Source organism: Apium graveolens, chromosome 4 (assembly GCF_009905375.1).
Source record: "Apium graveolens cultivar Ventura chromosome 4, ASM990537v1, whole genome shotgun sequence".
Classification (NCBI taxonomy): domain Eukaryota; kingdom Viridiplantae; phylum Streptophyta; class Magnoliopsida; order Apiales; family Apiaceae; genus Apium; species Apium graveolens.
Genome location: NC_133650.1, coordinates 302,026,486 through 302,043,714, shown reverse-complemented (window position 1 = coordinate 302,043,714; position 17,229 = coordinate 302,026,486).

Below are 17,229 nucleotides of genomic sequence, written 5' to 3'. Positions count from 1 at the left end.
TCTATCTCATATGTGAAGTTTGGAATTTGTATTGTGGATTCATTGTAATTTATTTACAATAAATGTTTACATTTATATATGCACATACATAATGATTTTAGCGATTAGCATGCATAAACATCCCTAAATGTTGGAACCATGGAAACCTTGAGTTCACACTACAACAGGAAGGGGGTTTTGCGACAGAATAAATACAAAAAATCTATCGCAATTGACCGACTTTGTGACGGAAAAAACTGTCGTAAATGCATGTGTCGTAAGTTCTTATTCCGTCGCAATATCTTTTTCAATCGTAAGTTATTTGTGGGTCCCATGCTAAATAAAAATAATCATTAAAAAAAGGAAAAAACATAAAGTGTGATGAAAATCAGCCATAATTGTTTACAAATTTTTGACGTAATTCGTCATAACTATTCCCAGAATTACGACATTATTCGTCGCATAATTTTTAGAATTGTGACAGAATCCGTCATAAAATTGCACATAAATTATAACGAAATTCGTCATACATTCCCCATATTTGTGACAGGAACGGTCATAAACATGCCCAGTAAGTACGCTCATATGCCTACGGTAGCGATGAAATCCGTCCTAAAATTCTCAAATAAGCTCAGTATTACGAAGGAATTCGTCATTTTAATACATGTTGTGACTAATTTTGTGACTAGTTTATATTAAACCTATGTTTTTTTCCATTGTCCTCAAATTGTATAATTAAATCAGTGATTCATCGACAAATTCCTCAACAAACATACAAACTAATAAACAATACAAAATATTACAACACATATTGAAAAATTAACCAAATAGTCAAATCTACATTAAGCATCAGGCAAAAGTGAAACATCCCAAATCTGACAAACATATGCCGCACAGTTATAAGACAAAAATATATCGCATAGTTATAAGACAAGCATATGTCAGACAATTATAGCAAATGAAAGCATAATTCTGCCTAAAACCATTAGTCAGCTAATATCCAAAAGTAAGCATAAGTCGCCCCCAGGCTGCAAAAGTTAGCCACTAAACTAATATATTCAAAAGTTAACATAAACCAGCCCTATAACTAGAACCCAGCTGGTATGTCAATCTCCCGTGATCCAAATCTTGTTAGAATTACCACTTCGACTACGACTTTGACGTGGAGAACGTGATTGATCCCCATTATAATCTTCATCAGAATGATGCTCAGTCTCACGAGCAATCCTCTTACCCAGCAATATTATAAAAAGGTATATAAATTTGATTTCCTCAAACCCCCAGGATTTAGACATAAAGTAAAATGAGACTTTACACTAAGAATGACCAGAATGTGAAATAATAAAATGATAAAGTGAAAGACTATTATGAAGTTACCAACTATATTATTCTGATAGTAGTTAGGATATAAAATAGAAAAGTTACATTAATATATTTGCACAATTTCACTTGTGTCTAATATTTGTAATAAACTTACCTAGCACTAAAATTTATTACAGACCAACTTAATTAAGAATAAGAATTAGAGTATAACAGATCTCAATCACAATACACCTCACTGAAATATTAACTTGAGGCATCCTATATATATGCATATTATAGAGTAATTAATGTTCTAAATACGGTCTGAACCATACCTGAGGCTTCTAGACATGCCATAAATAACAAGATGGCAGAAAGGGTGAAAGTGATCAGTAGCTACAGCCTATAGGCTGTCCAGGATCCCCGAATATGACATGACCAGTTTTGGTATAATTTATTTCTTTTAACAAATTTCAGTTTACTAACATACTATGTCGTACCTCAGTAAACCAAAATATTTAAACTTAAGTCACTAGTAGCTTGACGACTTAAATTGGTGACTCTTACTCCACAATTATCGATTTTTATTTATCTCCCAGTTTGGTGCATCTCGTCTTACCCAAGTCACTAGTTTCTTGATAACTTAAAATAATGACTCTCATTTGATTGTCCTTTTTTTTGCTTTTTGTGAATAATATTAGAACAATAAACAAAATATAATGCTTACAAAATGGTTGGACCATAATATACATTTTGGCAATTTCTAGTAGCAAGGTTACTTTTCTGGACATCATTTAACACTGACATTATCGCATGCAAAAATTCCCTCATAGTTGTCATAGTGATTGGGTGGTCCGATGGCAGGTCACTCACTCCCGCTGCCACAAACTGTTCCAATATATTGACTTGCTCTGGTGCGAGGTCAAATTGATCTGGATGTGCACAAGCAAATGAAACAGTGTGGTCCATTGCTTGCATGACAAGATCATCTTCCATGTGCTCAGTAACAGATCTTCCAGTAAAAGTACCTGACTCATCATCAACATATCGTCGACGATGCCTTTTACCAGATTCAGGAGTAAGAGCTACACGGGCACACACAAATAAATACATAAATATATATAAGTAGATTAGAAAAAAAATGACATAATGAACGATATGAATAGAACGATATGAATACAAATCAGTGCATCTATACTATTATATTAAAGATGAAACATTAAAAGTTTGGTTGTTGGTGGTTGTTGGTCATTGATCACTCAATCCAGAGTCGTAAGATCAAATCGATAAGAACCGTTAGATTTATTCTTAAAAATTAGTTTAGTTTAAGAGGTATAAGGTTCGAAGCCTGGCAGCAACATATTAAAATTATAAAAAAAATAGTATTCTTTAAGAGGTATAAGGTTCAAATCTTGCCAGCAACATATTAAAATTAGAAATAACAATATATAATGATAAAAACAACAGTGCATCGCACGGGTTATATACTAGTATTATATAATTAATAAACATACGTACAAGTGCTGAAGCACTCGTACGTGGAATTACCGATGATGGCATTTTTTCGAACACCCGCAACTTCTACCCATGTATCAATTGGTGCTTCCAAGGATCCTCGTTGTGCTCCCCACACTTTGCTAGATATTGATCCTAGATGCATGTTTAAAAATTACAAACAATAAAAATTTGAAGTCAAATTAAACTGGAAATAAAAAGGCATTAAAAATATATGTATGTATATATGTAAGCAAAATTCCTAAAATGAAAAAAATAAAACCATAAAAAAAGAGTTCAGATTAATGCTAAATAAAAAAATAAGGAACATATGATTTTGGAAAAGCGTGAAGGTTGAATTTTTAACCCGCCAAATACCAAATATTATCCATGTGTACGTAATGAATACAAATTTATGGACAAAAACATTTTTAAAATCAACTGCCAGGACGAGGTTTAAACCCAAAAATATAAGACACTGAAGTATGAAATGATATAAAAATGTACCACTAATAAACGAATAGCCTCCGATGTGAATTCCTTATTTTCCTTATCCTTGGAGTGCAAGCGAACGAAGAGGTCAAATAATTTTGGTTCCATACCATTTTTTTCTTCTATATTCTATCGAGTACAAATGATAGATAAAAGCATATACAAAATAACTTCATTATTGATATCGTAATGTAATATTATATTAACAAGTTTAAATGTAAGTTGTCATACCCAAGCACGACGCTAAAAGGAAGTGGCATCGGAAGTGTGAGGAATTTTTTGACATTCTCTCACTTTTTTAGCAGCATTTAATTTTTTCTAAAATTTGGGTGAATTCCAATTATCACAGATAGGTTTCCAGACGGCTTCTGAGAAATAAGGTGGTTGGTGATCAAGGAAAGACCCCCCTTCTTTGCATTAATCTTATTGATTCGTTTTTGCTCATTACACAAAGTCTTGCACATATTTCGGCGCATATGCCTATTAAGAGCCTCACGGGCATCATTTTTTGTCTCATATTTTAGGTCAAGTATAGAGTAGGCCTGCACGAAAGAGGCAAATAAGAGATGCATATAGATAATAAACATAAAATAGTAACAGGATATAAAACAAGTTAGATGCAATAATTATAAATATTTTATAATTATTTAATAAACAATACATTGTTATATGAAATTAATTTATAATGTCATCATTCCACTCAACTTCTTCTTCTCTAACCGGCTACATCTTGTAATATTTGAAGCACGGCCATATGGTTCTTTTAGATTACTAATCCATGTATAAACTTGAAGTTGCTGCTCTTGAGAAAGTGTATATGGTGCTTGGGGTTTTGTTTTTCCTCGCATCCATAACTCTTCTCTAATACCAAATGCTTTGAAATCTTTTCTTGCATTATTAGTATCCTTGGATTTTTTACTACCCATTACTGTGTGAAAAAAATTATCAAATACATTCTTCTCAGTATGCATGACATCAATGCAATGACGTAGACGTAGCAAGTCCCAATATGAAAGCTCAAAGAAAATGGAGAAATGTGTAAAATTATGAGTCACGCCAAATCCATCAGCCCTAGACTTAGCATAACATTTCCCATGTGGTGGAAAAGCAGTTTGCACATATTTATTACGAACTTGCCATCCTGTTTGTCTCATATAATGATGGCCCGGTATTCTAAATTTCTTTACTATGCCCCAGAAACTAGACTCCCGTCTATGAGGAAGTTGTGAGGCCCTGTCACTCCCCATATGAACTGGACAAGCTAGTTTTCCTTTGGTTGACCAACCACTCGATATTGCCAATGTCGGGAAGTCATTGATTGGCCACAACAGTGTTGCTCTCAAATTAAAATTAGTTTGTGTAAAAGCATCATATATTGTACGCCAATACTCCACAACTGTCTCAGCTCATCAATAAGTGGTCTCAAGTAGACATTGATGTCTTTCGTGGGATCTTTATCCCCGGGTATGAGTAGTGTCATGAACATGAATGGATCCTTCATGCACATAGAAGGCGGGAGATTGTACACAACCATAATAACGAGCCATACTGAGTAAGTCCTAGCAGATTTGTTGCTATAGGGAGAGAATCCATCTGCAGCAAGCCCAAGTCTAATATTTTGAATATCATGCAAAAAATCTGGATGATTCATGTGAAATATTTTCCACTCTTCCACGTCTGCTGGGTGTATCATAATCCCCTTAGTCACCTCTCTATTCTTGTGCCACCTCATACCCTCAGCAATGCGAGATGACATGTACAATCGCTGCAACCGCGATGTAAGTGGGAAATATCTTAAAATCTTCCTCAGAATGCATTTTTACTTCCCTGTCTAGCCATTTTATAGCGACTTGTGCCACAAATATTTCACTTTTGCCTATCACGGTCATCGCCATAAAATAACATGCAATCATTCTCACACACATGAATTTTTTGAAATCCCAAGTTCAAGTTCTTAACCATCTTCTTGATCTGCCGGTAACCAGAAGGTAAGTTATGATCTTTTAGCAAAAACATCCCCGATAAGACCCAAAAGCTCATTGAATCCTATTTTACTACATCCATGAGAACTTTTAAAATGTAACAATTTTATCACAAAAGACAACTTCGTATGCTTGGTGTTCCCGGGATATAATGGGACCCCGACATCATTTTCCAAATCACGAAATCTCGGAGATTCATGGTCCAAATCTATGTCGTCCCAATCACTAAATCCGCCCGCATCCCTTAACATCTCGTAGGGGTCAAATACATCATTTTGTTATCAATTTCTTCACTTAAGCCGCTAGAATGTGAATCTTCATCATCTTCGCTAGAATGCAAAACTTCATCACATTTCCCGTAATAATTTCAATATGTGTAATTTTGAAGAAATCCATTGAACATAATTGTTAGGTAATGAATACAACACAGAGGGGGGATGAATGTGTTTTGGACAATTTTAATGAGTTTTGAACTTTTATAAATGGTGAACAAAGTAATCTGTATTGTAGAGATAATATGCTTTAACAAAAATGATAAAACCTGGACATGAACACACTATCTTTCAAAACTCACTTAATTTTATGGAAAAATCAAGCTAGTGTTTTGCTACAAATTTCTGGGTTCTTGACATGTTAAGAACTCAGCTTCTCTCTTGAGAGTTACAAGAATTTAGATCTATTTTGTTACTACTGAAATAAAGCATACAGTGCTTATTTTATAGAATAGTAACCACCGGTTTACACAACATGCAATATCATGTACTAAACCCTACTTTATGTTAACTAAAACTTTCTATTTCTGGCTTAGTCCATCTTTGCAAATCGTGCATGTCTTTGACTTCAACTTTGTTAGTTAATCTTGGCATTTGATATTGTACTCTTCAAGCTGCTTTGTAGACTTTTCAAATCAGTGATTGATTTGTTTGTTGATTGATAATCTTGGATATTTAACTGGTCTGCACTTTGTACTTTGAGTTTTACCTTGAGATCTTCAATTTGGTATATAGAGAACAAAACATCTCGATAGGTATAATGGCTTATCGAGATCTCTTATTACTCTATAGTTGTTATGACTTATCGAAGTCTCTGAGTTCTCGAATGTGAAACTGACTTGTCGATATCTCTGAGTTCTCGAGTATCATCTTGACTTATCGAGGTCTCTGAGTTCTCGAGTGAGTCCTCGAATGAACTTGACTTATCGAGGTCTCCATTTCTTTGCATGTAGAATTTAACTTATCGATGTCTCTGAATTCTCTAGTGATATTTTGACTTGTCGATATCTCAGAGTTCTCTAGTAAAGAAATGACTTGTCGATATCTCCAATCTTCATGTCTTCAATTTGGCTTGTCGATATCTCTGAGACTTCTCTATAAGCTTTTCTTGACTTCTCGATAAGTCATTCTGGAGTTCTCGAATGAATTCTCTATAACACTTAATTTGTGACTTGTATATTTCTTGACTTAGAATGTTTTTTCCAAAACAGATTTATTCAACTCCAAGCTTCTTCACAATGTCTCTGAGGCATGATCTTCATGATCTTCTTCCAGAGTTTATTCTTAGGCTTGAGATGTTTTACAGAAGAATACTCCAGTCTAACCTATTTACACTTTTACAGACTTAAGTGCTATAATACAAAATGCAAACTTAGATTATCATTCAACTTACTTAGGGCTGTCAATTTTAACTTAGTCTTGTTAAAGTACAGGCATGTCTTGCACAACAATCTCCCCCAATTTGTGAGAAGATTGCTTATCACAAATTCATGCTTGTTAAGGAGACTAACCCTAAGCTATAATGAAAAATAAAACTTTACAACACAAAAATTGACAGAATTACAATCTTTAACATTGAGTGTTTATAAAAGTTTTAACAAGGCATTCATTACATAAAATCTTCATAGCCTGGCTCCTTTCTAATGAGATCCTTAAGAGTTACTAACACTTCCATTTCTTCTAAAATTACAGCTCCTCTTAAAGCTTCCACAAGCTTCAGCCATTCATCTAATGAATAACCATTTAAGTAACCAGCTCTAAATCTGGAGAATTTGCCAACTTTTATGTTCAGAAAATGTCCATCTTTGGAGAGTCGGCTCATCCCTTTTGCTTTAAGCTCATTTGATCTTTTCTCAATTCTTGCAAGTTCTTCTTCATACTTCCTATCTCTTTTTTCCTTTTCAGCCTTTGCCCTTCCAATTTTCTCATCTCTTTCTTTCACCCATACACAATATACAGCTTTCCAAAACCTTGTGATTGTATCCTTATCCTTCATCAAACTGATCACTCTTTTAAATTTTGTGGTTGAAAGTGTGACCATAAGGTTACTGCCAAGTAAAGTGAAAGAACCATTATCATAATAAATTTTGACTTCTGTATATGATACAACCCAGACTCTGACTATTTCTTCAGCTAGCTGTTGAAAATATTCTTATCTGTGAAGCACTAATTTAGTGGCAGAAAGTCAGATTGATCATATAAATTCCAGAGAGATCTTTCTTTAACTTGCAGTTGCTTTGTTTTTCTCCCAACAGATTTAAAGTGAGATTTAGTTTGAGGTTTAAATGAAGGTAGGGTTGTGACTTTCTTTAAACTGGTTTGACTGGTAGTGATTGGGATTTTGAGAAGAGAGTTTGCAGTTGGCTTATATAAGAATTTTGGCTTTGAGGTGAAGGATGGTTGAGTGTTTAAGCTAAAAAGGTTTAGTGGGTTGAGCTTGGTTGATTTGGATTAGTAGGGATTGTTTTTGTGGTTCTGAGCCATCTTGCCTTTTCTTTCTCCTTCTTTCTTCTCCTCTTTTCTTGTCATTGCCTTTACTCTCATCCTTTTTCTTATCCTTGCTGCCAGTTTCTCTAGAAGATTGACTTGGATTTGAGCCAGAAGATTTTTGCTCATCATGCTTCTGCTCATCATCATCCTTGTCATCTTTTAAATTGAATTGAGTGGTTGGCAACATGGTGTCAACATTCAGTAGATACCTATCCAAGATCCTTATCATTTCCACATCTTCATCCTTCTTGTTCTTTTTGTACTTTAGATCAGACTGAATAGTCATGATCAGCCTCATGTTTGATCTTACACAGTTTTTGGGAACAGTAAGTTGTTTGCATTATTTGGTTCTTGGACAGATGTAGGCCACCCCTTTATTTGGAAATATATAGGCTTCAGAAAAAGCTTCTATCTGTGCACTTTTGAGCTCATGAAGAAGTTGGGTGTCCTCTGTGATGACTACATGTACTTTGTCAATCACAACATCCAGTTCAGATGCTCTTAGAGTTCTGGGATTTGAAATAGACACCTGAAGACATCTGTCCACACCACCATCATTAATATTGACAAAAATCCTCTTCTGCAAGTAGTTTTCAATATTTACAACTACTGCCCTGATTTAGTTGATAGTCTTGGCCAATGCTCTTTTATATGTGATGTAGTTGTTTTGAAGAGACATCCTCAGGACTGCAAAAGTTCACTGAATTCTTGATCTTGATTTGGTCCTTCTGCAGCCTTGATGAGTCTTTCTTTTTCCACATCTTGAAATTGTTGAGTTTGTGAAGAACTTTGACCAAGTTGAACTGATGTGATAGGCTCTTTAGATTTAGGTATACCAGCATCCTTGGATTGTTGAATCCTAACTTCAATCTCCCCCTTAGTGTTGGTGACAGGCATGAGGAGGGTAGTTGGTAATTTTGGCCTTACATCTTCAGGTAATGAAGGCAATGGAATGTTGAGCTTCCCCATGATGGCTCCCAAAGCAACAGAATTCTGCATTTGGAGATGCATGTGAGAGTCCACCAGGGTTTTGATGTCTGTTTGTTGACTCTCCACCAAAGATGTGAGAGCTTGTACTTGTGCATTGAGTGAGTCATTTGAGGTTTGGAGAGAAGAGACTTGTTGTTGAAGTTCTTGAATGTGCATGTTTGATGAGGAGTGAGATGTGGAGGAAGTAGAGACCCCAAAAGTCCCCTGCATAGCCTCCTTACTTTCTTCCATGAGCAAGGCTGAAGGAGTGTATCTGCTTGAATACATTTGATCCAGCTTCAGTCTTGAGTCATTGGAGTTTGTGATGTGATTTTGAACTTGGTCATGCAGGGCTACAAATGAGGTTCTCAGATTCTTGACACTAGTTTCCACCCCACTTAGATCATATCTAGACATTTGATCAACAAAGGTTGTAAATTTGTTCTTGATCTCTGTCTGTGAGGGAATGATTTGGTCCATCTTTTCCCTGACCATCCTCATAATCTTATCCTGATACCCAGTTAAAGTGATTTAAAGTACTTTTCCAAAGTTGTGGAAAGCTTTGATTTGAGCTTTATATACTTCATTCACTACATCATATACTTCCTGAGGAGATAAGGATCTAGCATTGATCCCCAATATGGTTAGATATTCATCCCTGAACTTGTCTAATACAGCATCCATTTCAATTGTGAATTCTTTGTCCAGCCAAGCATCACAGTTTGCATCTTGACCAGCTTCATCAACAATTTTGACCTATTATTCCTCAACATCTGTCTGGTAGGATAGCATGATGGCTTGATAGTCTTGATTAGACATGTTGGATGTGAGAAGCTGCTGTGAAATTTGAGCAAGGCCACCAATTTGGTCTACTATAAGATCATCAATTGTGGAAGGTTGAGATGCAGCTTCTTGTATCCATTGGGATATGAGGTTGGGTTCTTGTGGTTGAGAGGTGGAAGGTTGATTGGTTGGGTGAGAAGGAAGTAGGGTGATAGAACCACCTGTGACAGGAGTCACAGTTTGACTCATAGATTGCTCAGTGGTTATGACAGGTTGTTGTTGACCACTTGTGGTATGAACCTCCAATTGAATTAGAGGGGATTTAACGGGGTTACTGTCATGTACAACAGTCTCAAACCCTTATGCTTCTTGCAAAGTACTGTCATATGAATGTGATGATCTCACCTCTCCCATAGCAGGGTCATTGGCAATTGTACTCCCAGCTTCAATTGTTAGAGCAATTTCAGCTAGGGTTTTTAGGGGAGTTGTTCCTGTGACATGAACCTCGAATAGAATTGGAGATGATTTAGATAGCTCCCCCTCAGAAGTACTACCCTCAAACCTTACAGCCTATGAAGGCTGATTTACACATGAAGGTGCATCTATAACCACCATGGCATCTTAAAAAAACTGATGAATCCCCCATGTTTGTGATGGTGTCATCAAGGTCTACCTCAGTTAGTAGTCTCTCACCATCTAAATTTGGTGTCTGGATAGTGAGCAAGGTTTCTTGAACCAAGTCACTTAAGAGGGATTGTACCTGAGAATTGGATTCAGGTGTTGTGTAGGAAGAAGAAATTTTAGAGATAAGATTTTGAATTTCAGTGTTGAGTGTTGGCAGCTCCCCCTGAATAGATGAGGGAGCTTCAATAGATGTGCTCTCCTTGTGTGTGCCATCCTTATTTCTCTTCCCATATACTTGAATTTGTTCAAGTGATGGTTGTGCAGACTCTATACAGGGTGCATTTGGGCTAATGCTCTTTTCAATAGAGACATCCTTTTGAGAGGGTGTCTCTAGAATCTGCTTTTTCCCTTGTTTACAACTACATCCTTTGATGTTTGGCCTTCTTTGGTTTTATGACCAAGGGTGAATCTGTTGGTGTTTGTTCCTCACCACTCTCATTTATGATTGGTAAAGGTTCCTGCTTTCTCTTTATTTTCCTCACTTCACCCTTTTGAGAGGATGAAGTGGTTGGCTTCCTAGCTACTATTGGTATAAAAGAAAGGGTCTCAGCATTGAAAGGTCCCTGTTGGTATTCCTGCGTTTGTACTTCCACTGGTTCAGGGACCATTGCTATACTAGATTGAGCATTTGTCCTCATGTCAGGCATGGGGTAAGGATAAGTCCTAAATTTCTCCAACATGAATGGAGTTAATTTAAGACCCACTTGTACCTTATTCTTTGTAAATAGTGATCCAAATAGAATTTTGGACACCTGCTTATAATTTCCTTTTAATGATCTATCTACACCATTTATCATATGTATGTCATTAACTTTAGAGTTTAAAGTAGATATAATGAATCTAGGAAGAAAAATTTCCTTACCTCTTGACTCTAATGGCATTGTTAGCCTGATGCTCAACTCCTCCAATATGCAGTGTCCTATATTTATTTGCTTGCTATGAGCCATTGAGTAGGCCAATTTCTGGACAACACTAGAGATGTTGTCAAACCCTGACTTTCTGTAAGTGAAAACCCTTATCTCTGAATCAAAAAGAAAGGACCATTTTCTCCTCAGGTTCTTTTTGTTCATGATTGACAGAATAATCTTCTCAGGGTAATTGATGAAGTTCATGAATTCATAAAGCTCATCCTGAGTTAGAGCTTCCACCAGTTTTTCAGTAGGAATGCCTAATGTCAGGTTGACATCATTCTCAAAAATCTCCACATGTTGGCCCTTGATTGTACAGTTTATCACAATTGATGCAGTATGGTTCTCATACACAACTGTTCTTGTTACTGTTGTGTTCCATAAATCCCCTAGCACATCCAAGTAAAGCACAGGATTAGCAATAAGAGCCCCCACAAAGAATATTTCAGACAAAAACTTCACAAAGCTCTTGAAAGCTTCAAGAGCTTGATTTGCATCCAGAAATGCAAGAAAGTTGGTCTCTTTTGGGATAAAGGGTACAATAGTGTTTGATGCCATTGAGAAGACTATGAAGTTTACTGGGTAAAAGAAATTGAAGAGAAAGAGTTCGAAACGAGAGAGAAATCGGTTTGGAATTAAAAATTCTAGGTCACTTAGAGTTCTCGAAGGCGTAAGTATGTGTATGTCGAGATGTCTGAGTATTTATAGTAAAAGCAAATGACTTATCGAGAAATCAAAAATAAACATTTAGAATTTGCTTATCGAGAAGTCATTTTGAAAGAAGAATTACATATCGAGAAGTCATTTTAATTTACTCTTTTAGAGAACTAAACTGACTTGTCGAGATGTCAAATAAATACTTAGTTTGTCCAAAATGGACTGAATTATTTTTAATTTTTCATTTGAATAAATTCAAATAAAATCAGAATAATTTTGCCATAAGTATTTTACTAAAATAATTTATTTAATTAAATTATTTCAGTTCTGAATTATTTATAAGTCTAAACTTATACTTGTAGAGAACTCTGTGAGTTAACATTTATAGAGAACTCTATAATGACTTATCGATAAGTCATAATAAAGCTTATCGAGAAGTCCCTCGAGACGTCAGAAAATTGACTTATCGAGAGCTCACTTGAGAAGTCTTAAAATGACTTGTCGATAAGTCAATTAGACTTATCGAGAACTCAGTTCTCTATATACTTTTGATCACTTTGATTCTGCCTTGTGCTAATTTTACACATTGACAATATAAATTAACATTTAGACAGTTTTTTTAGAATTAAAAAATTCCAATCTAAATTTTGAATTTTGAAAGATAAATATGTAGAGATTTCTGAAATATTTATAATTCATATTTCAGTTAATTTCCAATTAATCAAATGAATTTTGATTAATCAGAAATAAATCTGCTGCAAAACATTAGCTGAGTTCTTGCCTTAGGAAGAAGAATTAAGCATTTCATCCAAAGGTTTAGTAAAAATGTCAGCTAATTATTTTTCTGTTGGAACAAAAATAAGCTCAATGGTGCCATTTATAGCATGTTCTCTTGTGCTTTGTTCTAGAATGATTAACTGGATTAGCCACAATAAATAGTATTAGTATTGTCACACATAATTGGAATTTTGTTTAACACTGGGCCATAGAATCCAAATCACTTGAGCACAGCAACTTCCAGAAGCTATGTATTCAGCCTCAACTGTGGAAGTTGACACAGATTGTTGCTTCTTGCTATACCAGGATACAAGTCTTTGTCCAAGAAACTGACAGCTTCCACTAGTACTCTTTATGTCAACCCTGCATCCAGCAAAATCTGCATCTGTGTATCCAACAGCTTCAAAACCAGTTCCCTTAGAATACCATAATCCCAAGTTTGGAGTTCCCTTCAAGTATTTGAAAATCCTCTTCACAGCCATCAAATGTTATTATTTTGGATTGGCTAGAAATCTTGCACATAGACATGTTGCAAACATGATGCCTGGTCTACTTGCAGTTAAGTTAAGCAAAGATCCAATCATTCCTCTATAGCTTAAGATATCTACACACTTGCCCTTTTTATTTTCATCCAACTTTATAGTTGTAGACATAGGTGTAGATGCAAGTGAACAATCAACCATACCAAACTTTTTCAATTAATCTTTGACATACTTAGTTTGGCTGATGAAGATTCCATCACTTCTTCGACTAACTTGAAGTCCAATAAAGTAACTTAATTCTCCCATCATACTCATTTCATATTCTCTCTTCATAAGCTTGGAGAATCTTTGACAAAGCTTTTCATTTCATAATCATGCTCATTTCATATTCACTGTGCATAAGCTTGGAGAATCTTTGGAAAAGCTTTTCATTTGTGGAACCAAAGATAATATCATCCACATAGATCTGAACTAGGATCATGTCATCACCATGCTTCTTGTAGAATAGAGTCTTTTCTATAGTACCTCTAGTAAAACCATGTTTAAGTAAGAATTCTGACATGGTATCATACCAAGCTCTAGGTGCCTGCTTTAGTCCATATAGAGCCTTTAGTAGCCTGTACACAAAATCTGGAAATTTTGGATCTTTAAAGTCAGGTGGCTGTTGCATATAAACCTTTTCTTTCAACTCACCATTAAGGAATGCACTCTTTACATCCATTTGATATACCTTGAAATTTGAATATGCAGCAAATGCAAGAAAAAATCTTATTTCTTCAAGTCTTGATAATAGTCTATGTTTATTAGAAAGAGAATATAGACACCTAAGGCATGTCATACTGTGTAAATTTGATATGTAGTAATGTGATATCACTCGAGTATGTAAAGTTAAAGGGGAATATTGCAGATCCTCTTTACAAAGGTCTTTGTCAAATATTGTTGCTAGAGTTGGCATGAAACACGTTTAAACCCTATCTTGGAGTAAATTGTGTTAAATCACAAAAGTGCTCATTATGACTTTGGATGGTGCTAAGAGTTAGCACAATTGGAATGGTTATAAAGCCTATGTAGAGTGAATTGTGATGGATATCCATCTTAGAAATTTCAATGGGTCAAACTAAATCATAAAAGAACTCATGTTTTACTACCACCATTCCAATTTAATGAAAAAGTGTAGTATTTTTTTGTTGTCATATGTGTTAGGTTGAGTTAATGCTCTTAATAAGTTCATAGCCTTGTAATAGGTGGTTTAAGACAATACAAACTTGATGAACTTACCTATATGAATATGTGAGCTACGCCCAACTCCTTATGAGATCCTGTAGGCTAAGGACTCTGGAGCATTCATAAATATCCAGCTAAAAATGTGGGGCATTTTATAACACAAATTGTTAAAGGCATTATCAAGGTTAATGTCATGCAAGAACACCTTTTTATATGAGAAAGGTTTTAGTGCGCATATATATCTTCACTAACTGCCAAGAAAGGTTCAAGAATTTTTATTTTCACCTAATATTGTTGTATGACATATATGTTTGCACGGGGTATCAATTCAAGTCCACAAGACATTAATACTTACAAAACTGATTATCCGTTGTCCATAAAACTTCTCCTATTACACAAACTACATTTTCTTTTGCATCATGTGAGGGATTGTTAGAATTAATATTATCATTTATTTCAATATTTGTTTGCTTCGAAAGAAAACTAATCTTTTTAAATGTGAGTCTTTTTATTTAAGACTTTTCACTTGTATGACCTTTTGTTTTTTAGACATTTCTCTTTAAGACCTTCTAGATTTCATCTCCCCCTCATCATTATTTGAGACCTATGACCTTCTTACTATCTTGGAGTTACAAATTTTCATTCCTATAAAAGGAGATCGATACCTCTCTTTTTTGATAGACAAACAAAAATTATATTCTCATACTATACACACATACTTTGGGTAATGATCAAAAGGTGTTGTCTATATGTCTCCCTGTACTACACCAATGAGGCGGATGTCGTGTAACGCTGTAGGTTGATTGTCATGAGTTCGTGTGTACATAGTGGGGCAAATTCAACTTTAGCGCAGTGATTAATTTCACGCCACGACTTTTATTCAGATAAATAATCCTAATTTTTATTTGTTATCATCGATTCTTTCGTTATTATTACTTTTATCATTCGATGAAGAATGTTTATGATATTGACCACATGAATAAGAGTTTTAGCTTTATACTTCTTAAGATATAAGGTCGAGATCTCGAACATATTGATTTTTTGAACATTTAAAAAATATTTTATCTTTTTGTTAATTTATAATCTCCGACTTTGGCATTATTTTTCTTTCTCGTATAAATGTTAAGTTTGTATAATCTGTTTAATATTTGGTCTACCATTGTGACTCAATAACCTTTTCTAACAATACTAAGTGATTTTGTTAATTTAACTATTTTGTTGGAAAATTACCACCACTAATAGATGTATGACATATTTTGATCAGTTTTTTAAAAATATTGTTTAAATTTAAAATTAAAGAGTAATGTTTATAACAGTCTTGGCATACTTTCTTCACAATTATAAAATTAATTTTTAAAAATATTGTAAAAAATAAAAAACATATTTCTAATTTTTTATAATATATTAAAATTTTTAAGTTCTATATAAGACTTTATTCAAATTTTACAGACTTTATTCATAACTTATGATTTTTCGAGTTTTAAAAGTATTTTTTTTAAGAAAAACAAATAAAATTTGAAGTAGATGGACATCGCTGACTAAGATTCTGATTTTTTTAAATCAAGGTTAAATTCGAGCTTTTATGGTTTCATTTATGTGATTAGGATTTTATTAATAAATACGTCGTGTGTATGTTACTACAAGTTGAGCCGAGTTTTTTCTCGGTCACACTTTTTCTCAGTTGAATTAAACATATCTTTTGAATTCTTTACATTTTTAGCACGAATTACTATATTTAGTATTTAAATTTACATTTATTGTTGGAATGCGATATTAGGTAAATTATTTTAATATTTTGCACACGAAAATTTCAATATAACGAATCATTGGTTTAATTTTATTTATACAAGAGTGTTGAATTATCGATATTTATACCTTAGATCCGCATGGGCCAAATCTTAAAGTCAGAGATCAAAAATTAAAAAAAATATATTAAACTTCAAAAAGCAAATATGAATATTTCAAAAAAAATATGAATACGAGATACCTTATTTTTTCATAAATTGTTAAGTAAATGACAAAAAAGTAGGTTCGATCTAAAAAGTGTTTGTCATAATTATATGAAAGTGTAATTAAATTCATCGTTGAATTTGCTCGTAGTGAAAGTCAAATTATATACCTTTTTCGAAAATCCTTTTAATGATAAACTATGAAAATTAACCGAAATATTTCTTTAGAAAAAAATTATACACAATCATCAGTATATGTTATTATTATTAGTATAAATCAAACTTGACTTAGTTTTCTTCCTTTTTAATAAAAAAGATTAAATATATGTTGTTTTATTTTTCTTCAAAAAATAAAACATATTCAATCTCTTTTTAGAAAATTAAAATATATGTATCAAAAGAATATATTTATAGGATTAAAGTAATATCTCATATATTTATAACAAAAAAAATAGTATCACAAATATTTTTCTTTTCAGTCGTTTTTTATCAAAATGCACTAGTACACAGGTCTCACTTGGACCCTCACCCTACCACAATACCTATATATACCCCAGCTCACTTCTCTATCTCTCGGAGCTCATTTAATTTCGGATGAAGGACAAATTTAGCCTATTTTTACAGAAAATTGACAAAAATAACCAATTTCTGAAAAGTTGGTCAACTTTAGCCGATGGGATACCAACTGTGGAGTATCCACTTTATACAAAATACCCAACTTGCAGTGGAGTATCCCATATATGAAATACCCAACTACCAGTGGAGTATCTTATACAAATTGGGAT